The sequence below is a fragment of the Zingiber officinale genome, chromosome 7A (genome assembly GCF_018446385.1).
Source record: "Zingiber officinale cultivar Zhangliang chromosome 7A, Zo_v1.1, whole genome shotgun sequence".
Classification (NCBI taxonomy): domain Eukaryota; kingdom Viridiplantae; phylum Streptophyta; class Magnoliopsida; order Zingiberales; family Zingiberaceae; genus Zingiber; species Zingiber officinale.
The window spans coordinates 47,549,175-47,575,463 of NC_055998.1; the positions used below are offsets into that span (position 1 = coordinate 47,549,175).

The 26,289-nt window shown below is 37.7% G+C and overlaps 1 long non-coding RNA gene across 3 annotated transcripts; it reads right to left on the reverse strand.

Annotated features, from left to right (window-relative positions):
• Positions 1 to 3,123: 3,123 nt before the first annotated feature.
• On the reverse strand, positions 3,124 to 16,753 carry LOC122001391. 3 transcript variants are annotated; one of them, XR_006117347.1, is made up of 8 exons: positions 16,655 to 16,753; positions 16,385 to 16,464; positions 15,197 to 16,253; positions 5,860 to 5,993; positions 5,212 to 5,702; positions 4,183 to 4,322; positions 3,484 to 3,568; positions 3,124 to 3,411 (listed from the first exon to the last, which is right to left on the reverse strand). It is a non-coding gene; the product is annotated as an uncharacterized LOC122001391 (long non-coding RNA). The 3 variants fall into 3 exon arrangements; XR_006117345.1 differs by having other exon boundaries at positions 3,484 to 4,322; XR_006117346.1 differs by lacking the exon at positions 5,860 to 5,993 and having other exon boundaries at positions 3,484 to 4,322.
• Positions 16,754 to 26,289: the final 9,536 nt, after the last annotated feature.

A 26,289-nucleotide genomic window follows, 5' to 3' on the forward strand; every position in this document is an offset into this window, starting at 1 on the left:
TTCTTTGAAAAGTTCAAAACATTCAAGAATGAAGTACAAAACCAGCTTGGCAAGAGTATTAAGATACTTCGATCAGATCGAGGTGGAGAATACCTTAGCCATGAGTTTCGTGACTATCTAGCTGAGTGTGAGATTCTATCCCAACTCACTCCACCTGGAACACCACACTGGAATGGTGTATCTAAAAGGAGGAATCATATCCTATTAGATATGGTGCGATCTATGATGAGTCACACGGATCTTCCTATATCTCTTTGGGGTTATGCTTTAGACACAACAACCTTCATACTCAACCGTGTTCCATCCAAGGTTGTGATAAAGACACCATATAAGATATGGACTGGGAGAGATGTCCAGGTGTCTTTTATGAGGATTTGGGGTTGTGAAGCTTACGTTCGACGTCAAGTCTCGGACAAACTAGGACCCAAATCCGATAAGTGCTATTTCATAGGATATTCCAAGGAAACGAAGGGATATTACTTTTACATTCCCAGTCAACACAAAGTAGTTGTGGCTAAGACTGGGGTATTTCTAGAAAGAGACTTTGTTTCTAGAAAAACTAGTAGGAGTACGTTCAATCTTGAAGAAGTTCAAGATATAGACCATAGCACTGAAGCCTTGATGGAAGTTGAACTGGAGCCACAAAGAGTCGTGGATGATGAGATTGTTCCACAAGGAGTTGAGGAATAACAACCAGTTCAAGTAGACCTACCTCTTCGCAGGTCTGATAGGGTACGTCGTCAGCCTGAGAGATACTCATTTCTCTTGTATGACCATGATGACGTTATGCTCGTTGAGAATGAGCCTACCTCCTATCAGGAAGCTGTGATGAGACCAGATTCTGAGAAACGACTAGAGGCCATGAGATCCGAGATGGAATCCATGTACACCAACCAAGTATGGACTTTGGTTGATCCACCTGAAGGCGTCAAACCCATTGGGTGTAAGTGGGTCTTTAAAAGAAAGGCTGACATGGATGGACTTATCTATATGGGTCGTTTGGTAGCAAAAGGTTTCAAGCAAATTCATGGTATTGACTATGATGAAATCTTTTCTCCAGTAGCGATGTTTAAGTCTATTCGGATCATGCTTGCTATTGCAGCATACCACGATTATGAGATCTGGCAGATGGATGTCAAAACCGCATTTCTGAATGGAAACTTGCTCAAGGATGTGTACATGACACAACCTGAGGGTTTTGTAGATCCACAGCATACTAGCAGAGTATGCAACCTGCATAAGTCCATTTATGGACTAAAGCAAGCTTCTCGGAGTTGGAATCTTTGATTCGATGATGCGATCAAATAGTTTGGTTTCATCAAGAATGAATATGAACCCTGTGTCTACAAGAAGGTTGTTGAGAACATAGTTGTCTTCCTTGTATTGTATGTGGATGACATACTACTCATTGGAAATGACATTCCTTTGTTGCAGTGTGTCAAGACTTGGCTGGGGAATTATTTCTCAATGAAAGACTTAGGTGAAGCAGCCTGCATTCTAGGCATAAAGATCTATAGAGATAGATTTAAGAGATTGCTTGACTTAAGTCAGAATACATATATTGACAAGGTATTACTACGATTTACCATGCAGAATTCCAAGAAAGGATTTCTACCGATGTCACATGGTGTGAGTCTTTCAAAAACTCAAAGTCCCTCTTCTAGAGAGGAGAGAGACCGCATGGATAAGATCCCTTATGCTTCAGCCATAGGATCTATCATGTACGTCATGCTATGTACTCGTCTTGATGTCTCGTATGCTTTGAGCATGACGAGCAGATACCAGTCAGATCCAAGTGAGTGTCACTAGATAACGGTCAAGAATATTCTTAAGTACTTGAGAATGACTAAAAAATATTTCTTGATATATGGAGGTGATGGTGAGCTAGCTGTAAAGGGTTATAGTGATGTTAGCTTCCAAACTGACCAGGATGACTATATATCGCAGTCTGGGTTCGTGTTTTGCTTAAATGGTGATGTTGTGAGCTGGAAGAGTTCGAAGCAGGACAGTTGCTGATTCTACAACAAAGGCCGAGTATATTGCTACATCAGAAGCAGCAAAGGAGGTAATTTGGATCCGCAAGTTCATTATTGAGCTTGGGGTGGTTCCTAGCATTGCAAATCCTATTGAGCTCTATTGTGACAACAATAGAGCAATTGCGCAGGCTAAGGAACCTCGCTCACACCAGCAGACCAAACACGTACTACGGCGCTTCCATCTTATTCGAGAGATCATCGATAGAGGAGATGTGAAGATTTGCAGAGTACCCACAGATGCTAACGTCGCTGATCCCTTGACCAAGGCTTTGGCACAGAGAAAGCATGATGGTCACACTAGGTCATTGGGTATTAGACCCTATACCGATTGGCACTAGTGCTAGTGGGAGATTGTTAGTTAAAGCCCTAGAGCCAATCATATGATGATTGTTGTATGGACTCGATGTATCATATTCCGATATACTTATAAAGGTATTTCTTTATGGTTATTATACTTACTTGTATTGATGCCAAATAACTAAGTATAATAGTATCCTTGAATAGAAGGTTCTTATCTATATCAATCGATTGGTTGAATCGATAGTGAGATAATATAGAAAACACTACTCTTAATCATTCCTAGTCAAGTATTAACATTCAGGGACAATTTTAATACACTACAACAAAAATCCTCATAGACATCGGTTTTCCACCGGTGTCTATTACATTTTCGACCGACGCCTATGAAGGCGATGTAAAAGGTCTGCCATTTTAGACATCGGGTTAAAACTGGTGTAATATCACTTAACAACACCGGTGTTCGAATCGGTTATTAACCGATGCAGTATCACTTAACGACATTGTTTCATCAATGGTGTAAAACCGATGTAATATTATATGCTAATAACACCAGTTTTTGGCAGCAGTGGAAAACCGATGTAATATCAATATTGTTTAACGACGCCGATTCGATTTCCGAAATAGTGAAAAATCGATATTATACAACATTTTAATAGTATAAAATTTAGTTAATATTATTATACATCGGTGTATCTAAACACACCAAGTAAATATCCATATTACCAATACATAATATTATTCTTACAATATAAAAAGATAATAGATATTGTACACATCAAGTCCGTATCCACAAATTACACAAATATTCCTCTTACAACATCAAAAGATAATTAACTATGATGCCTAAATTGCATTGGCTGATGACAAATCACCGACAGAGGCTAAATCACCTTGAAAAATTATATCAAGATTACAGTTGCAGGGAGTAGTGTTTCCATTTTCAGTCAACTTCTGTAAAAATCTTCTACCATTGTTGAATTTATGTTTGTAGCTGATGCCAAATGCATTTCATCAATTTCTATTATAAGCAAGGCGTCGCATACAACTCGTCCAACTTGGAGAATTTTTGGGCAACCTGATAGGATGTAGCTGTAATGAGCAAAAAGATCAACAACGAAAGTTCAACTACAATAGATAGGGCACTTACCTACAGCTGGGCATCGAGGATGTGGTTTCTTTCTGCTTATGTAGTGGATTACTGGTTCCTTCTCATAAATATGCTTGTAGTCCATCTTGCTTGATGAAGAACAACAGATAGAAAGAACACGGTTTATGACTTTAATAATAATAATAACATACCTTTTGCTTGGGAACAAAAAAAAATGTGAAACAGACTAGTCATAAGCTTCTTCATCACTTTATAAATAAATATACATTAAGCATTGTTCAAGGAACATGAACAATTGAATCAACAGAATATGTTAAAAGGATTTTTTGAGTTGTTAGAATGAAATATAAGTAGAAAGCTAGGGAATGTTGTCTACGACATTAACATATCTCACATTGTATTCTACAATGCACACAAATTCATAGTTCGCAACTAATCAAATAAGGACTCATGCCAAATTGAATATGGTTCAAGAAGGAACATGATTTCCAAAGAAACCAAGCTCTATATTTTAAGAAAGAAGTTCACTTAAAATAGTTGTTTTTAGTTAACTTGTGAACCGTTTAATATTTGTTCATTCACAAAGAAAAAAAATGGCTTTGTACATATGAAACAATCTCACTTGACCGTTATGTTTTCATCTTTCATTACTAACAAACAAAAAATTAGAAAATTTTAATTTATATTGGATAAAAACATAACTACAAAACTTTGGTAAAGAGTGAAGCACTATTTTACCAGCGGACAGGATTTTGTAATTCTGTAACAGGCTTTCCTGTCCAAGGGCACTTCATATTTAATAGGTTATTCTGGGCACTGGTTATGACTATATCTTCTTGCTCCTCACCAAGCATTGGTTGACCAACATGGTGAATATTCTGCAATAAATTATGTAATAATTTAACAATGTCACAATACTTTTCGACCAAATGCATGCTAAAATAAAATTGAAGAATACATGTTCCTCTTGTCTGCATACCCTCACATCACTAATAAAGACAATATATACATGACTCTTGAATAACAGAAACACACTAAAGAAAAGAGAATTTTTTTTTTCACAATTAAATATGCTTAATTCATACATAAAACTGAGAAATGACAAAAACCAAAATTCATAGACTAATTGGGAAATAGAGGAGAGAAAACTGAAAATAACTTAACCATAAACAATGAATGCAGAGGAAATACCATAAACATATGTAAGCAAAAAGTTATTATTCCAGTTTTAAAGTAAAAACTTATGGCATGCATTCAATCATATGAAAATAGGCAATGCAACCATGTAGTTTTTTCATATACCAAACTGAAAATATGATCACACACTCATAAAAGAACAGCAGGATAATAAACTTCACGCATATGGTACAATGACAAGCATTAGTTTTAGTATTTTTTTTTTATTATAGTCAGAAAATATGTTCTTCTCTTATGATTTGCTTAGTTATAATAGTCTTCACATTCCCTTTTGAGATGGCTCATGATTTAATTTTCTACATGGAATTGGAACCGTGGACAAAATTCTTTGGCATGAGGTTGACATGGTGTTACTGAGGGTACTAACTGAGTCAACAGTGAGCTGGTAAAATATCTCATTAACTTGAGAAATTTCATTTTGTCAAGACTCTTCCATAACACACCAATAAGCTTTCTTTAAACCCTTCCAGTTTCAACTATCTAATTAATTAAATATAAGGAAAAATGTACTCCAACAAAAAATATGGAAGATGCGGAAGCTGTTTAAATGTTAAGCAAAAAATTGAATACCTTCAATCCATTTTTTCCAATAACATAATCAAGATCATCCGAAACAAGAAGTGACTCGAGTGTCTGTGACTCAAGTCTGGCCTTTACTTTTTCTGACAACTCATGCAACTTCTCCTGAGAAAACGAGAATGCTTCCCATGCCTCAAATTCATACTCTTTAATAAGTTCATTAAATCTACATTCATAGTTTTCCCATCCGATCCAATCAAGATGACAGTAGAGCATTTATATTCCTGGAGACCAAAATAGCAAAAAAGCTTATCGCAACTTTTGTCATTGAAAGGAAATGCAAGCCAGGGCATGTTTTCTATGGCTTCATCGTAATAGGATTCGTCGTCTTCCAAGGACACTAGCACAAAATCAAAGCTCTCTCCAATTTCCTTGAGCTTCTTGTAGATTTGTGCGAGTATTGGAGAGAACTCACTGCAACAATCCCTATTGCATGAGATGTACAAAGCCACTATTTTTCCTTTGAGATTTGAAACAAAAACCTGTATCAAAATCAGCATATATCAGTAAAAAAAATTAACTAATGCACAATAATTATAGACACAAATGATTAAGCATTTAGTATATGTTGAGGCATTTAGTGTATCAATTAACAGAAACTTTAAACATCTCAAACAACTACTGGAACATTTGAATCACCTTAGATCTATCATTTGTGATCAAGTAGTCATGGGAAGATGAAACTAAGATACTTCGAAGAGTTTGATCCTTCTTAGCATTCTCCACTTCCTCTCTCAATTTACTGATCTTTTCGACAGTAAATGGATAGGCCTCTGTACCACAAAAACTACTATTGACAAATGAAATTGTGTTATGGGCAAACTAGAATTGATACCACAAGTGACAGTAACTAGCATTTACCACTCAAGAGAATCATACAAACAAAAATGATAAAATCAAGTCAGGGTAGACTAGTTTGAGGAAATTCATCAAACACATTGCATGCATCAATCAATTAATACTTGCAATCAAGAGATCAAGAAGATGAAACTGTCGAAGATGAGGAAGGACTTCAGTAGCCTGTGATCATTTACCAAGAGATAAATCATTTTAGTTTAATTGTTTAATTTTTTTTCTACTTAAATTTGCATAGGCATCACAAACACTAAGACACGTTCTATGTTTGCTACTATTCCTTGAAAACACTTGTCACTCTGACAAAAGGAGCATGAAAATAGAGTGAGCACTGCAGAAGATCACATAATTTCAAACAATAAGAAAGTCGTAACTTTGCTGAGAAATTGGAAGATCATTTTCTACTTACAAAATGTCAAGTCTTCTAGAGTCGGCAATGAAGATGGTCATGAAACAGATCATATCAGCTAAGGTTAACATTCAAACCCACAGAAGGTCCCCTCTCAGCAATAAGTTCGAACAAAAATGCAAAATATGCATTTAACTCCTGATCAAGCTCAAATTGGTCAAGTATGGAAGCATTGGTACTTTCATTTCAAATGAAATACAAAAATACTTGACATTTGTTACTCGGTTCACAAATCGATAACCATAAGGAGTACTTGGGGAATACTTGACATTTGGTGCTCGGCATCGCAGAGCACGGAGAGCTCAAAGGCCTTCTTCAGAAGGACTCTCCGGTGCTTGGAAAAGGTCACCTGCCGGCTGGCCAGGTTCTCTATCCTGCTCATCTGCGTCTTCCCCCTCACCATGTCGACTGATTAGTTGATAACACACCTAGAGGCAGCGCCAAATCCTACCGCGAGCAGCAAAATCATCGAGCAAGGAGTTCGGATCAATCCTGGCCACGCGAGGATCGACAAGGAGGGATCAAATCAGAAGAAGGAGATGAGGAATCGAGGTTACCAGATATGGGATCGAGAAAGAGTGGAGGAGGGCGACTTCTAGCAACCCGGCGACGAATCCAAGCCACACAGGCAGCCTCTTCTCACCCAAAGGGAGGAGTTGGAGGAGATGCGGCGTGGTTGGACGGAGAAGCAAGGACGTCCTGTGTTGATCCTGATCGGGAGAGGAAGGGGCGTCAATCTAGGAAGGGGAAGAGGGAGATGAGGCGACGATATACAGTGGACGACGCGATATAGGTTTAGGTTTAGAGGGAAGAGTGAAGTGTTGCAAATTTCGGCTAAGTATTGGTGGGAAAAATATATTATTTTATTTTATCATAGATACCGGGTTTTAAAAATCGCTGTTAAAATCGGTGTCTATTAACGAAAAAAAGGCGCTCATAGACATCGGCTTAAAAATCGATGTCTATGAGCGAAAATCTGCGCTTATAAATACCGATTTTTGAAAAAATCGATGTAAAATACTCAAAGACATCGGTTTTTATTTAAAACCGCTGTTGTTCCACCGATGTCTATGAGGGCTTTTCTTGTAGTGATGCGACGAGACTAGCATGTAGGTCAACTCGATGACTTGATCTCACAAGTCATGGATATAGAGATATCAAGTTGATACATGAGTATGCATTGGAGAATGTATACTGAATGACCCGCCATGAGAAAGTATCATAGATCGTTATATAAGTGTCATATACTTTCTCATGTGACTATTAGTATGACTATCCCTGGACCGAAGTCACCATGTTCTCACATAAGGAGTTATATACTGTTAAGCGTCACCGAATCGGTGGACTATAAAGCGATACCGGTATGTAACAAATTATGTGGAGGGATGTGAGTGGTGTAGATGAGATCTATCCCTCCTATATGACGGGAGTGACATTATCATTCTTGATAGAGTGAGACCACTAAGTGCATAGCCATGCCCAAATGAGTCAATATGAGATATTGAGCTCATTTGATTAGAGTGAGTCTACTTGAAGTTCAAGATATAGATTGATTATAGGATGACACGGTTTATACCTTATTTGATCAATCTAGATGTCAAGGATAGAAGGACATTATCATATATTGTGAGGGTCACAATTAGTAGTCACAAGGTGATGTTGGATCTCAACATTCTTGTAACTTGGGTAGTAATGATGTGTTGCTAGATACTGCTCATTACTTATGTTTCTAAATGGGTTTAGGAGCATTGCCAACGTTACAAGAACCTATAAGGTCACACACAAAGGGCAATTAGATGGAGATTAGGTTCATATGATGAACCAAGAGGATTAGGTTCATGTGATGAACTTAATTGGATTAAGAGTAATCCAAGTTAAACTAATTGAGTTGGACTCAATTAGATTCATGTATCCAATGAGTCTAATTTAGATTATGATTCATTAAATCAATTTAGTTTAATGAATAGACATTCATTAAATTAAATTGGCTTAAATCAATGGTTAGATTTGATCAACCATGGGAGAATTTAAGTTAGGTTTAACTTGACTTGAGAGGGAAGATGAAAAGTCAAGTTTGACTTGACATTGACTTGACCAAATGTCATGTCATTGTGACTTGGCATAGGGCCGGCCAATGATGATGTGCCATATCATCAAGGCAACTTCATGGTATGCCACCTCATGAGGGAAACCAAGAGTCTTGACTCTTGGTATTACATGGAGGTTTAAAAACCTCCATGTGTGGCCGACAACATTAAGGAATAACATTAATGTGCATTTAAGCCATCTTCTTCTTCCTTCCCTCCTCTCTTGCTCTCCCTCTCTTGATGATGTGGAGATGATGTGGCAAGAATATATTTGTTACCCATGCCATGTAGGATGAGTCATCCTTCATGAAGTGACATTTAGTCAAGTCAAACTTGATGTTTCAACTTCCCATTTGGTCAAGTCAAACTTGACCACACATCTTCCTTGTTGAGTTAAATCCAATCTTTGATTCAAGTCAATTTCAATTTAATGAATCTCAATTCATTAATATAAATTAACTCAATGAATCAACTCTAAATTAAACTCATTCAACAATTAAATCCAATTGAGTCTAACTCAATAAGTCTAATTTGGATTACTTTTAATCCAATTTTGGTTCATCAAATGAACCTAATCCAATTGGTTCATCATATGAACCTAATCTCCATCCACTTGTTCTTTGTGTGTGACCCTATAGGTTCTTGTAACGTTGGCAATGCTCCTAAACCCATTTAGAATCATAAGTAATGAGCGGTATCTAGCAACACATCATTACTACCCAAGTTACAAGAATGTTGAGATCCAACATCACCTTGTGACTACTAATTGTGACACTCACAATATATGATAATGTCCTTCTATCCTTGACATCTAGATTGATCAAATAAGGCATAAACCGTGTCATCCTATAATCAATCTATATCTTGAACTTCAAGTAGACTCACTCTAATCAAATGAGTTCAATATCTCATATTGACTCATTTGGGCATGGCTAGGCACTTAGTGGTCTCACTCTATCAAGAATGATAATGTCACTCCCGTCATATAGGAGGGATAGATCTCATCTACACCACTCACATCCCACTGCATAATTTGTTACATACCCAGTAATCGCCTTTATAATCCACCCAATTACGGGTGACGTTTGACGAAGTCAAAATATGTAACTCCTTATGTAGGGAACCATGATGACTTCAGGTCCAAGGACTGATAGTCATACTAATAGTCACATGAGAAAGTATATGACACTCATAGAACGATTCATGATACTTTCTCATGTCGTCATTCAGTATACATTCTTCAATGCATACCCATGTGTCAACTTGATATCTCTATATCCAAGACTTGTGAAATCAAGTCATCGAGTTGACCTATATGCTAGTCTCGTCGCATTAACATTGTCCCTGAATGTTAATACTTGACTAGGAATGATTAAGAGTAGTGTTCTCTATATCATCTCACTATCGATTCAACCAATCGATTGATATAGATAAGAACCTTCTACTCAAGGATGCTATTATACTTAGTTATTTGACACCAATACAAGTAAGAATAATAACCATAAAGAAATGACTTTATAAGTATATAGGAATATGATACATCGAGTCCATACAACAATCATCATATGATTGGCTCTAAGGCTCTAACTAACACAAATTACCTCCCAACGAATCAAAATCCACCCCAAAGAGCACGGTGTTATAGAAGAATAAAAACACAAGTACGCACAACATAAACTTTAGAAATCTACAACTAATATATGGTATTGAATATCAAGATATAACTCCACCACATATGTCCGAACCTTCCACTAACTACATTCATTTATAGCATAGGATACTTAATGGAAATGAAATCTGTTTGTGTGTGATAGAATATAAACTACATATCTAATTGTTCCAAAAATTCTAAAACTCCTAAGTAGTTAGGTGAAGTACCTACATTAAATTTAATATAGCAACAACTTACAAGTATCATAAAACTCAATTGTAAGGTGCAACAACTCAAACAGAGATCAAATTCCACAACAAAGGAACAGGAAAAACCTTGAAAGACCTATTCCATATCACATCCCAACTTCATCCATTGTAAAAGGATAGAAAGCAACAATAACATTGACAAACCCCACAATTAATCCCAATAATCCTTCCCAAAGTTCCCGGATACACAAAGAAACAAATTCATCATCTTTACCGCTAACCAAGGTTACCAAAAACAGGATCCCAAAATTAGTTTAACAAAAAGAACCAAACAAAACCCATTTCGATTACAGATCATAGCGAAAACTTTGTGAAAAACCCAATCCAAACCAGGACCTCTCGGCAGCCTCTGAAAAATCACACCACGTCTCAAATCTAGATCAATCCAGAATCAAAACGGCACCAGTTCTCCCTTCAGCAACCCATTTAAGCATTTTATCGAGCAAGGTTGTTGCGAAAGAACTCAATCGATGTTTTCATCCACCAATCCCATCCCGATTCAGCATTTCACAAACAGAAAAACATAAAAAAAAACTCGAATCATCTACCCCAGAGATAATCGAGACCACCCCATTCACAATTAACATGAAAACCACGAGAACATAAAAGAGAAGGACCATTCACGGATGTCAAACTCCATCAATACCCAAACGCCGTGACAAAAATCCCAGAAACCATGCGATTCGTTCCTACCTCCTTACCTCACAGATCTCGCACAATCATAAAGGGTATGAATTTGCCTTCTTCCTTCTTGTTCCACCGTCGTAGCCTCGCCTCAGTCATTGTCGTGACGCCGTGTGGTGGTCGCTAGACTCCACGCCCTCTCACAGACCTCCCAGAACCCTCTGAATTGGGGTGAAACCGGATCGAGATTCAGAGCTCCACGATAAGCCCGATCGGACCCCGTGGAGATGAGGAGAAGGAGATGAAGTGGTGATTTCGGTGATGCACAATGAAGAGGAGCACGGGATTTGATTACCGCTAGTCCTTTATACCTAGGTTTTAATCGGTTCATCTTGGGGCAATTAACCATATCCCAGGGTAATTATAATCAATTCCCAACTAAACTTGAATATTATATGATTCCCACAAATTAAGTAGTTCTATCCCCTTAAATTATGCCATACCAATTCATTAAAAGTCCCTAAAATCTGTAGTAAATTTTTAAATCAATAAAATTTCCTTGTGATCACTCGTGAGTACTTATTTCAATATGTTTTTCTTAAATTAAATTCCTTAATTAATGCTTGGGGAAACCTTACAATTCTCTCTCTCTCTCTCTCTCTCTCTCTCCCCCCCCCCCCCTCCTTATAAAAGTTTCATCCTCGAAATTTGACTTACCAAATAATTCCGGGTAACGGTTGCGCATATCTTGTTCAGTTTCCCAAGTAGCCTCTTCTATTGATTTCCCCATAGGATCTTCACCATCTTGATCTCCTTGTTCCTCAGTTTCCGGACATGGCGATCCAGGATCTACTTCGGTTGTTCAACATAGGTCAGATATGGCGTCCACTGCATAGACTCATGACCGATCACATGAGATTGATTAGCAATGTATCACCTAAGCATAGATATATGAAACACATTGTGTACCCCGGACAAATTTGGTGGTAGGGCAACCCGATAAGCTCGAGTTCCAACCCTGTCCAGAATCTCAAAGGACCCAATACATCTTGGACTGAGCTTCCCTTTCTTTCTGAACCTCAGTACCCCTTTCATTGGTGACACCTTAAGAAACACGTGATTCCCTCCTGTGAATTCCAAATCTCTTCGTCGCTGATCAGCATAATTCTTTTGTCGACTTTGTGCCGCCTGCATTCTGTTTCAAATTTTCTCCACCAATTCCACTGTTTGGGTTACTATGTCTGGGCCCAGAACTGCCCTCTCTCCGACCTCATCCCAATGCAACGGCGTTCTGGACTTCCTTCCATAAAATGCTTCATATGGAGCCATTCCTATTGTGGCCTGATAACTGTTATTATAAGTGAACTCTATCAGAAGCAGCTTTGACTCCTAATTTCTCTTGAAATCCATTACACATGCTCGTAGCAGATCCTCCAAAATCTGAATCATCCGTTTGGACTGGCCATCCGTCTGGGGATGAAATGCACTACTAAAAGTGAGCCTGGTACCCATTCCACGATGCAAACTTTCTCAAAACCCGGAGGTAAATTTTGGATCTTTGTCTGACACAATTTGGGTTGGAATTCCATGTAGCCACACTATCTCTCGTACATACAGTTCTGCATATTGTGTCATTGTGAATGTGGTCTTTACTGGTAAAAAGTGAGCCGACTTTGTTAATCGGTCCACGATAACCCACACCACGTTTGATCCCCTAGGTGAGGTGGGTAGTCCTACCACAAAATCCATAGAGACCTCTTCCCACTTCCAAATAGGTATCGGAAGTGGTTCCAGTAGTCCCGCTGGCCTTTGATGTTCGATCTTTACCTGCTGACATGTAAGGCATTCGTGTACTACCTTGATTATGTCTTTCTTCATGCCTAGCCACTAGTATAGTAGTTGCATATCCTTGTACATTTTGGTACTTCCAGGGTAAACAGAGTAGGGGGTAATATGTGCTTTATTCATGAGATCCTCTCGGAGTAACCCCATCTTAGGCACCCAGATGCGGCCTTTGTAAGGCACAATTCCATCCATTGCCCTATAAATAACCTGCCCCTTATCTTCATCCCTCTGCTTCCATTCAGTTAATTGTTGATCCATCATCTGCCCTTTTTGAATTTGATCCAGTACGTTTGATTTTATGGTCAATGCTGACAGTTTAAGCTGCTCCTTCGGCGTTACCACCTCCAAACTCAGCCATTGAAATTTTGATATCAACTGCTGCTGGGGGGTTAGTTGCGACAATATTGCAGATTTGCGACTCAGTGCGTCTGCCACAACATTAGCCTTGCCCGGATGATAACTGATATTACAACGTCGTCCTTTACTAGCTCAAGCCACAGTCTCTGTCTCATATTCAGTTCCTTCTGTATGAAGAAATATTTTAAACTCTTGTGGTCTGTAAAAATCTCACAGCGTTCCCCAAAAAGGTAATGCCTCCAAATCTTTAGAGCGAATATGACTGCCGCTAGCTCTAGATCATGGGTGGGATAGTTCTGCTCATGCACCTTCAACTGACGTGAGGCATACGCAATAACCCTCCCATTCTACATTAACACAGCTCCTAATCCAATTTTGGAGGCGTCAGTGTAGACGACAAACCGTCCAGAGCCATCCGGTATCGCAAGCACAGGCGACGTTGTCAATCTTTCTTTCAACTTCTCAAAACATTTCTTGCACCGCTCTGTCCATTCATATCTTACCCTCTTCTTAGTCAACGAAGTCAAGGGCAGAGCAATTCGTGAGAAATTTTATATGAACCTCCGGTAATACCCTGCCAACCCCAAGAAACTCCAAATTTTAGTAGCATTCTTTGGTGTACTCCAATTCTGGATTGCTTCCACCTTGGCCTGATCCACTTCTATCCCCTTCTCTGAGACTATATGTCCCAGAAATGGTATCTAACTTAACCAAAAGTCACACTTACTAAATTTTACGTACAGACGATGATCCTTCAATGTCTGCAGCATTATTGCCAAATGTAGGCGATGCTCCTGACAATTCCGTGAGTAAATTAGTATATCGTCGATGAAGACAATAACGAATTGGTTTAAGTAAGATTGGAAGACCCGATTCATCAAGTCCATAAATACTGTCGGGGCATTAGTAAGTCCAAATGGCATGACCAGGAACTCGTAGTGTCCGTAACGGGTTCTGAATGTCATTTTGTGCACATCAGTTTCTTTCGCCTTCATCTGATGATACCCTGATCTCAGGTCAATTTTTGAAAACACCGTTGCTCCTTGTAACTGGTCGAACAGATTATCGATCCTGGACAATGGGTACTTGTTTTTTATCGTGACCCAATTCAGCTCTGGGTAATCAATACACAGGCGCATACTCTCATCTTTCTTCCGTACAAATAACACCGGGGCTCCCCATGGCGATACGCTTGGTCGAATGAAACCCTTGTCCATTAGCTCATGCAACTTCTCCTTCAATTCTTTCATTTCAGTAGGCACCAGGCGATATGGTGCTTTTAACACTAGGGTGGTTCCCGGTAACAGTTCTATTCCAAACTCCACCTCGCGATCCGGAGGTAACCCTGCAATATCCTCTGGAAACACTTCTAGAAATTCACGAGCTACCTCCACCTCCTCCAAACTTAGTCGCCGAGTCTCTGGTTTAACCGTAATATTGACTAGAAGACCCTTACATCCCTTACTTAGCATCCGTCGAGCTTTACACATGGAAATTATGTGGGAAATGGCTAGTTGTGGAACTACATGAAAAATGAAGAATTCTTCATTCGGTAGCTTCAACTTAACCGTTCGCTGTTTGCAATCAATGACTGCCTCATGCCGAACCAGCCAGTCCATTCCAAGGATCACATCAAACTCTGTCATTTCTAGCACAATGAGTCTTGCACCTACCACATGATTTTGCATCATCATTTGGCAGTTCTTTACTATCCTGTTACTATGTAATTCCTCTCCTGACGGTAATGACACACTATATCCTGTGACCATTCGTTCCGGTATAATGTCCAATTTTGTAAGCTAAGCCACAGATATGAAAGAATGAGTAGCTCCATAATCTATTAATGCATGGGTCGGAATATCAGCAACATAAATCATACCTGTGATGATAGCTGTGTCTAGTTCCACCTACTCCTGTGTCATAGCAAATACTCTCCCTTTGGTTGGCTCCTTAAGCTGTGGGCAGTCCCTAGCAAAATGTCCTACCTTCTTACACATATAGCAGACATCGGTACCCGTCAGACACTGTCCAGCCTGTATCTTCTCGCACTTGGGGCACCGGACTTTGTTCTCAACCTTAGAAGTAGTACCTTCAGCTGGTTGTGGTTTTTGAAACTGAGGACGTGGTTGTGCCTGTCTAAGTGGTTGCTTGCCTGGATATTGGCTAGAAATTGACTTCTTCTTGCCCGGCTCTTGTTGTTCCCTTCCCTGATAGCTCAACCTCTTGTTCTGGGCTTCCTTGACCATGTCATTTCTGTCCCTTTCAGACATCAGTGTCTGGTCAACTGCCTCCCTGAATGTGGTGACCCGGCTCAGTCTGACGTCATGGCGAATGGTTGCTCTCAATCCTTCAGTGAAGTGCTTCAACTCCTCAACTAGTTGGCTGGCGATCATGGGTACGAAGTAACGTCCCCTTTCGAACCTTCTGGCATACTCTGCAACCATCAGATCTCCCTGACGAAGTTCCAAGAATTCCCTTGCCAACCGTGTCCTATTGTCAGGGGTGAAGTATTTCTCGTAGAATACCTCCTTGAAATTCGCCCATGTCAATGTGGCCAAGTCCACCGTCAACCGTGCACCTTCCCACCATACCCGTGCATCATCTCGCAGCATAAATATTGCGCACCTGACCTTATCTGCATCAGTGAGCTACATGAAGTCGTATATCATCTCCAGAGATCGAATCCATCCTTCTGCAATAATCGGATCTGTGGTGCCTTTGAACTTCGTCGGTCCTAACTCCCGAAATTGCTTGTAGACCGAGTGCACGCTAGGTGTAGGACGTCTAGGTGTGCTCTCCTGTTCTCTAGCCTGCAATAGTTGTTGAATCTGCCCCCCATGAATATGGTTCTGCTCCTGTAGGAGTGCAGTAAATCCTTCTAAGAACTGGTTGTTCTGACCACCTAACTCATTGTTGTTCCTTCTACCAGCCATAACCTATACATTTCCAATTTAACCTCATTCATATCTCATAAATGCATATCAGTATATCAATTATAGCAGTATATCAATCATAGCATGACTAAATTATCACCAAAAATGAAGAACTATAATAACGTAAATCTTACAAACTTGTTGACTGATGTAGTCGAGTTCCTGATGAGATGGCTGGCGCATGCTGTCCCTTAGGAGTGTGCTATGATACCAACTGAAACATCCCCAATTTTTTTTTTATATTTCTCTCACATCAACTACTAAGTGAATAATCATAATGCAGTATCAACAAAGAAATTATCATAACCAATGAGCATGACCGTATCAAAATATGTTTATTGATATGAACAAAACTCCTCAAATATTTCCCACCCGAATGACCAAGAAATGAAAATAACCCTCACAGTGAATCCAGTATACTCTGCACTCCCAGACAACGGACAGTACCATGCGTCTACTCCGTTCGTGGGCCTTTCGATATATCCTGAAAGTCATCTTCACCTGTAATATAAATGTGGTGAGTCTATGACCCAGCAAGTACAAACCAATATGAGTATGAAGATATCCATAAAGTAGTAGAAATAACCACTAGAAGCCTTTTAAAGAAAACATAGCACAACCAAGTACGACATAAGAAAGATATAACATGCAACAGTGATCCTACATAGCTAATAAGGTGAATATGTCACATATCCGGTAACCACATTTAGAGTCAGTCAACAGTCCCATGAACCTAGAGGTACCTCCTAGAAAACATGCAATCATATAGCCGAAGCTAACATATAATTTATCCGTCAAGTTTGAATGGGCCCTCCCCGGAGCTCATCCTAGGTCACTCATCCCGTACTGCTACCACATATGCTCATACTCATCCTATTCGCTACATAAGAAAGGAAAACATAATCTGTCTTCATTATTCTGTATCAGTTGAACATGCCTTTCTGTCTTCATTATTCTGTATCAGTTGAACATGTCTTTCTATTCCATTCATTCTGTAACCATTACCATATTGAAGAAAGAACAACGAAATCATACTTCCTTAAAAAAAATATTCAACCATGGCAATTCATCTTTTAATCAATTAGCAATGCTAGGAGAATAACTTGCATCATGGTGAAGAGATAAAGTAAATTACAAACCTACAGCATCTATACAAAGTTCTAACCCACATGCAAATTACCTCCCAACGAATCAAAATCCACCCCAAAGAGCACGGTGTAATAGCAGAATAAAAACACAAGTAGGCACAACCTAAACTTTAGAAATCTACAACTAATATATGGTATTGAATATCAAGATATAACTCCACCACATACTGTCCGGACCTTCCACTAACTACATTCATTTATAGCATAGGATACTTAATGGAAATGAAATCTGTTCGTGGGTGATAGAATATAAACTACATATCTAATTGTTCCAAAAATTCTAAAACTCCTAAGCAGTTAGGTGAAGTACCTACATTAAATTTAATAGAGCAACAACTTACAAGTATCATAAAACTCAATTGTAAGGTGCAACAACTCAAACAGAGATCAAATTCCACAGCAAAGGAACAGGAAAAACCTTGAAAGACCAATTCCATATCACATCCCAACTTCATCCATTGTAAAAGAATAGAAAGCAACGATAACATTGACAAACCCCACAATTAATCCCAACAATCCTTCCCAAAGTTCCCGGATACACAAAGAAACAAATTCGTCATCTTTACCGCTAACCAAGGTTACCAAAAACAGGATCCCAAAATCAGTTTAACAAGAAGAACCAAACAAAACCCATTTCGATTACATATCATAGCGAAAACTTTGTGAAAAACCCAATCCAAACCAGGACCTCTCGGCGGCCTCAGAAAAATCACACCACGTCTCAAATCTAGATCAATCCAGAATCAAAACGGCACCAGTTCTCCCTCCAGCAACCCATTTAAGCATTTTATCGAGCAAGGTTGTTGCGAAAGAACTCAATCGACGTTTTCATCCACCAATCCCATCCTGATTCAGCATTTCACAAATAGAAAACATACAGAAAACTCGAATCGTCTACCCAGAGATAATCAAGACCACCCCATTCACAATTCACATGAAAACCACGAGAACACAAAAGAGAAGGACCATTCACGGATGTCAGACTCCATCAATACCCAAACACCGTGACAAAAATCCCAGAAACCATGCGATTCGTTCCTACCTCCTTACCTCACAGATCTCGCACAATTATAAAGGGTATGAACTTGCCTTCTTCCTTCTTATTCCACTGTCGTAGCCTCGCCTCAGTCATTGTCGTGTCGCCGTGTGGTGGTCGCTGGACTCCACGCCCTCTCATAGACCTCCAGGAACCCTCTGAGATGGGGTGAAACCAGATCGAGATTCAGAGCTCCACGATAAGCCCGATCAGACCCCGTGGAGATGAGAAGGAGATGAAGTGGTTATTTCGGCGATACACAATGAAGAGGAGCACGGGATTTGATTACCGCTAGGCCTTTATACCTAGCTTTTAATCGGTTCAGCTTGGGGCAATTAGCCATATCCCAGGGTAATTATAATCAATTCCCAACTAAACTTGAATGTTATATGATTCCCACAAATTAAGTAGTTCTATCCCCTTAAATTATATCATACCAATTCATTAAAAACCCTAAAAATCCCTAAAATATGTAGTAAATTTTTAAATCAATAAAATTTCCTTGTGATCACTCGTGAGTACTTATTTCAATATGTTTTTCTTAAATTAAATTCCTTAATTAACGCTTGGAGAAACCTTACAAGAACTGTTATCATTTTATTACTGTTTTAGAAGTTAGAACAGATTTCTTTAATGTTTGTTATGTTTTTAGCAAGTAATCTAGCATTTCTTTATCTTGTTGAAGTTTAATTCATGTTAAGTAGTTAGAATCTCATTGATGCAAATTAGTTTAAGACTTGTTTAAGCTTGGTTAATTGTTAGGTTGTTAAGTTTTAAGTTAGGGTTTAAATTGGTGCTTTAGATCAGATTTATCTTATGTCTTATTATTTTATTCTATGCTTAAGATTAGATTTAATTGTGTCTTGTTATTTCATTCCTAGTTAAAGTGTGTTGATGGTTAATCATAACGTAAGGTGGTAATGCGTTATTGATTGATTGTGGGCACCTAGGTACATTTCATTTATGCATTAGATTAGTTTCTTATTTGTTGTGCTTTTCATTTGTCAGATTTTGATTCAAAGCAACAACCCCCATTTTCATATTAAAAACCCTAAAAATAATAATAACATATGATTCTAAGATTACCATCCTATTGTTAGTTCCTCGAGAGATTCAATCTTGGGCTCGTTATTATAACATCATTGTGTAGCTAAGGGGTTCATGATATAAATTGTTAATTTGATTTGCGAGTGTGACAAATTCCGCTCATCAAATTTTGGCGCCATTGTCAGGGAACTTGTAGCGGTGTTTGATAATCTTAGGATTGTTTATTATTTTGGAAAACTTAAAATTTTTTTTGTTGTTTTAATTGCTTTCATGCTCATATATCCATGTGTTTGATTTTATATGTTCTTGAGTCTTCTGATTTTATTTTCTATTTTTTAGTGTAAGAAAAGGAAATCTATTTGACCATGGATCCATATTATCAGCATTTTGGAGATTAGAGGGAGAGTTATTACTATCAGCCTCAGACTCAGTTCTATTAGCCTAAATATCAGTACCACCCACCTGTGGAGCAGCAGAATAGGTATGAGTCATTTCCTAATACCTATAATTCTAATAGGGTGGATTTTTCACATTTCAGGTATGAGGATACACAAGTACAATTTGCAGAGTCAACATGAAAATTCAATGAAATTATGCAACAAATGAGTGAGCATCAAGAGCAACAATTTGCGAGGATACAGAATATACAGATTCAATTAGATAAAATTGCATCATCCATCAACCAGTTACAAGCACAAAACTGTAGTGGAGAGATGGATAGCAAAGATTCTGTCAGGCCTGACCCTACTTCCATTACTTCGCAAGATTTTTCTAATTTAATTTGTGATGATGATGTAGTTGTTCAAATTTCTGATTCTACTAATGTTGTTGCTTTAGATGTTGGAAATGATGCAGGTATTGATGTTGAAGACAATTTAAGTGTAGGGGAATGCTTATTGAAAGCATTACCTCAAGGATCACATGGATTTGATGATGATGATGAAGAGAGTGTAGGGACTTGTGCTATGGAGCTAAGTACCTAAGAATCACTACCTTTGGTTGTACATTCTCCTGAACCAGAACTTGAGCCATTACTTGATGAGAAAGAGGTAACAAACATCACTCTAGGTACCTTTCAACATGATAAGGTTAGTATTTCTTGTGATTTTCCAAGAAACTTCTTTAAGGTACCTATTTTTGACTTTATAGCATGTGATATTCATTTTTATCCATTTGGTTTAGATACTAATTGCATTTCATTTTCTCCTAATCATGTGAGTGCACGGGAGGTGTTTTTCTTTGATCTTGCAGGTAGCCATAGGATTTTGAAATGGTTACTTGATTTGAATCGCCTCTGTCCTCCAGAAAGAATTTGCAATGGAAAAATGAAGAATAAAAAGGATTTGTCTGTATCCACGATTACTCCACTTCCGGGGTGGCTTCTTCTTTTAAATCTTCTTCAACCACCGGGAATTAAAGAGGAGTTGGTTCCAATTTTGTTTCCTTTTTGCATTTTAATTCATGCTTTGTTAATAAAATCTTTGTTGCGACTTTCCTTAGTTTCATTTTCTTACATTTGCATTTTACTTCCATACTTTGCATTTTGTTTAGTACATAGCATGCCATTTTGAATAAATTCTCCATGGAATTGATCTAGTAATATTTTTAAGATGGTAAAAGTTTCTTAAATTTGACCATTAATTTTAGTTCATTTTACATGATTGGATGCTCTGCTTGCATGATATTGGTTAGTGTAGTGGTGGATTCCATTTTGATCAATTGAGCTTGATTACATGAAAAATTACCTAGAAAGGACCACCTTTAGCCTATAATTCATTGTTTCCTTTTGTTTGACATGTACTCATGACAATTAAAACTCTAGAATTTGCTTTGCTTCTTTTCAAAGTCAATAGCATATGTATGCATGGAAATGAGGATATTGTCATTTTTGTTCTCTCATAATTTCTAATTTCTTTCCCCATAATTTTCTTTAAGCATTCTCATCTAGTATTCTAACTCTTGATCACTTTTCTTGTTATTCTTTCATTGAGAGTGTGGATAATATCCTTGATGAGTTAGCTTTACCAAGATGTGGGCAAAGGTTGAAGTGTGGGGGAGGTGTTTAGTTTGTACCAATTGGTGATGTTGGTTGTGAATAACATGTTTATCAGTTTTATTATTAAAATAGAATGCAAGTTGAAATTGAAGGAAGTTTAGTTGGAATTTGAGAAGATGGTTGAAAGATATGGTATACAATCTTTTTTGAAGAATCTAATGAAAGAATTATTTAGAGAAGGTTGTACAATGCAAAAATGCAAAAACAAGAAATCAGTTGTGAAATGCAGGATGGTGTATCAAGTTTGTATCAAGATTCAAGATTAGCAGTTTAATCAGAGAAAGGGCAAAGTGAAGCTCTTTTGGGTGTAGAAACAAATGGTATCCGAATTCTTCCATGGTTTCTGCAAACTTTATATTTTGATAGCAAAGAGTTTGAATGACTGAAATAAGGAACAAGTGAAAAGGAAATTCAGAAGCTATGAATTACTGAAATTGAAGCAAAAAAACTGCAGATCTATGGGTTTCAAATTACAAAGTGAAGTCAACTTCCACTAACCAAGAAGCAGGAGCTAAATACAAACAAATAAACAAATTTTAGAAGCTATAGTTGGGAGTTAGCTACAATAATGCAGTAAAGGCAGCAGCTGGAAATCACAAAATTCAGCATTTGAGATGTATCAAGTTGTATCAACCTTTTATAACCAACTCTCAAAATAGTAAGGAAAAACAGAGAAGCTCTTTCATTTACAATGACAAATGATGTTTCATTGCTTTCCATGTCTTTATAAACTGCATTGGATAGCGTGTTAAAGATGTCAAATTGCTTAAAATGGAAATCAGTGAACAAAAGTGTATCAAAAATCAGGTACAACATTTAAACAAGTGAGAAGTTTAAGTGAAGCTTTGGGATTTGTAGTAACAAATGGTATTCTTGTTCCTTATTGACCTCTATAAATTGTATAGTCAGATTACAAAGAATTTGAATGGCTGTAATAAAGGACAAGTGCAGGAAAAATCAGATTAATTATACAAGGCTGAAATGTTGAAAATCAAAGCTATGCCACTTTGGAGATTTTGATTTGTTAGAGCTAAATGCAACTCTTTGTGAAGCTGAAATCTCTACGTTACAAACTGAAATTACCTTAACTTACAGATCTTGAAACTTTATATAGAAAGGGCTTGAGGAATGGGTTCAGACCATGAATTTCTGCTAATATGGAATTCTGAATTTGCACATAACATTTTATTTGATGTTATGAAGATGAAATAGGATGGAAATCAAGTTATTTTTTGATGGAATGATCGTACAACCCTATAGAAATAATCTGTTAAAGCTTGAAGTAAGGAAGCAGTAGGCATCAGAATTAGCAATTAAGTGTACCAATATGGAAATTCAGAAACTTGTGCAGTTCTGTAAGCAGCTGAGAGTTGCCAAGTACACTTAAAATGTAATCCTTTAATAATGAATATCAAGTGATGAGGAAATGAAAATGGGATAAGTAAGATCAGAATTGAAAGGCAAAGTTATGAATCCAGAGTTAGAAGCTTGTGCAGAGAATGAGGAAACAGAGAAAGATGCAGAACTTGGAATTTTCCAGCTGTACTACTGATTGTTGCTAAATTATGTGATCAAGGTTGCTGTAGGTGTTCAATGAAAATCATTTTGGTTTTCTACTAATGCTACATGAGCTTATTTGCCAATTGGGTCAATGAAGAGTGTAGTGAAAAGAAAGTGAAATCAGAGAAGCAAAATTCAGAATTTCTGAAGTCTGAAAAGCATGAATTCTCTAAAATGAATCTGAAGTCTTAAACTATAAATCTTTTAGCAGCTAAACTCCATTGAATCCTTGCTGAATTGGATCGAAAATGTAGAAATATGTGGGTGCAAAAATAAGGAAGCTGGAAATTGTTTTGTATCAGATGGTGTATCAAAATTTAGTAGCAAGTTTAAACCAGTGAGAAACTCAAGTTAAGCTCTATATTGTGCTGAAACAAATGGTATTCTACCTTCCATAGCATTTGTAAAATAAGGAAGGATGAAATTCAGAAACTTCTTCTAGACACAGAAATACAGAAACAGGGAGTTTTTGTAGTTACTGAAATTTGATTTAAATGGACCATAATTTGGAATTCAATTGGTGGGTAACATTTCATCAATGAAGCACTTGAGCATTGCATCATTTACTCTGAAAAGTTGAAGAAAAGGGCAGCAATTGACACTCAAAACAGCTAGGTGAAAAGCTGGAAACAGAATTCAGTTTACATGTGGTATCAAGTGTGTGTAACTTTTTCATTATCAGCCCTTAAAATCCTTGGGAATTAATTGAAACTCCTGTATTTCCAGTAGCAAATGTTGTTTACTTCCTTTCCAGTTCTTCACATACCTGCTGGACAGAATTTGATAGTATCAAATTGCTGGAATTCTGAAATTGCATTAAGCTTTCTAATTGATGTTATAAGCTGAAACAAGATGGAAATCAAGCTATGATTTGATTAAATGATTGTAAAGTTCTATGAGAATAAATTGTTGAAGCTTGAAGTGAGAAAGCAGTAACATCAGATGAGGATATCAAGTGTACCAATCTGAAATTCAGTATTCTGTGAGATGCAGAACTGTGCAATTCTAAAAAAAATTGAAGTTGTGCAAATTCAGATAATTTGGAATGAAGCTATGCCAATTTCTATGGCATTACTGAAGGAATAGAAGTTGCTTTCAGTTATTTAAAAAAACCATGGTAGAAGATAACTAAGAAATGCTGAACTCATAGCAGTACTTTCTCACACTTTTGCAAATTTACAATATGCAAATTCAGAATAGGAATCCTGAAATTGTAAGAACAAGAACTCAGGTTTTGGAGTCAAATGATTGATTCAGTGAAGATGTCTGAATTCTGAAGAGCAAATTGAATGTTGGACCAATTGAGATGTACAAATCAGAATTAATATGATGTCTGAAGTATAGATGGTGTAAGGAATATATTGTATCTCTGCAGGAAATCCGAATGCCTATAATTCTGGATTTGTAAGTTTGATTTGCTGAATTTTGTTGCTAAACTTATAAGCTGGAATTAGTTCCTTACTTTTGCTGTTAATGAAAGGGCTAGTTTGATATCCTATGGAGTCTAATATCTGTGATGGGATCATAATTTCTCTTTTTGAATTAAGCATAGTTGACAATACTTCGAATCCTTCATTATTCAGAACTGAAATGAGGGAAAATGCATTAAAGCTAAGCAACTTGAAAGAACTGAAACGTATCAAGCTGTTTGCATATTTTTAATCAGAAATCAAGCTTAAAAGAATCTATTGGGCTCTATTTTCTATTTGTTGTACTTCCTCTATACTTGACTTGACTGATTTTCTAGCTTAAAAGAATCTAGTGGCTACCATGCTACATTCTTTGGACTTGAAGCTGATTTCTCTAATTTTCCAGCAAGTGTTTTGTGGGAAATCAGATAAGGACGAAGGAAGTTTACATAAACTTTTAATCAACCTCCAAGGAATGTTTTTTATATTATTAGTTACTTGAAGCCTTAGATTCATGAAGTAACTACTCAACCAAATTGCCTATGTTTATGATGTATTCGAATATGCAGAGAAAGAAAGAAAGAACAAGAAAAATCTGCAAAAACGAAAATAGTGGCTAGTAGTGTATCAAGTAAGTGGATAGCATGTTGTGTTTCATTGCCCGAGACGACCTGTAACGCCCCACCTCCTACTGGCTAGGCTGCGAGGTCAGGGGTTACATTATGCTAACTATTCTGGTGCGGAAATAAACTGAACTAATTAAAACTCTATGCTGTGTGTTATAAAATTTGAACTTTGTGTTCGGGATACATTGCTGAAGTTATACATATGCTAAAGAAGGGATCTTAACTTTCTATTTGGTTGTAAACTGAAGTTAGGCACTTTTGGCTGAAATTAGACACTTCAATCGATCGGCTGATCGATTGGAGCTGGTTGATCGATCCACTGATTGACTCAACTTGCTACTGTGCGCGGAGTCAGGTCTGGATCGATCGGCTGATCGATCCAGCCTGGCCAATCGATCCGATGATCGATTCAAAGGCTCTCTGTTTGCAGGAATTAAATTCCCAATCAATCGGCTGATCGATCCATGGCCGATCGATCAGCTGATCGACTCATCAGCTCTCTGTATGCGGCAGATCGCTTCCCAATCGATCGGCTGATCTATCGAGGGCTACTCAATCGATCAGCTGATCGATTCCATAGTGTTCTGTACGCGGGGACTTCATCCAATTGATTGGCTGATCGATTGAGGACTGCTCAATCGATCGGCTGATCGATTGGGTTTCTGATTTCTGCAGAAATCAGACCCGACTTCATACAGAACTTCCAGGAATAACTAAAACATAGCATCACTCACATTTTACTATCTATTAACAAGACAATTAGCAGTCTAAACATGACAAAACCCTTAGGTTCACAAATCATGAGACTCAACATCCTGAAAGTGCAGCAAAGTAAAACTATAAGAAGTAGTAAGTTCTTAATTTGCTAGTTTCCTACCAAGATCTTCATTCCAAGTTCCTTGTCCACACACACACCTTCATCGCATTGCCTCCAGCCTCCCTTATTCCATTTTTCCTTTACCTTTATCTGCAGTATAAGGAAAATGCAACTATAAGCTTGGGAGCTTAGTAAGAAATCATCTACCTCACAAAAACACGTATTCGAAGAAATCATGCTCGCTTTTAAAAGATGCTATGCTGATATACATGCTGAGAATGCTAAAACATGGCATATGGGCATACAATTCGTGCAAATCAAATACTGAACATAAAGCTAT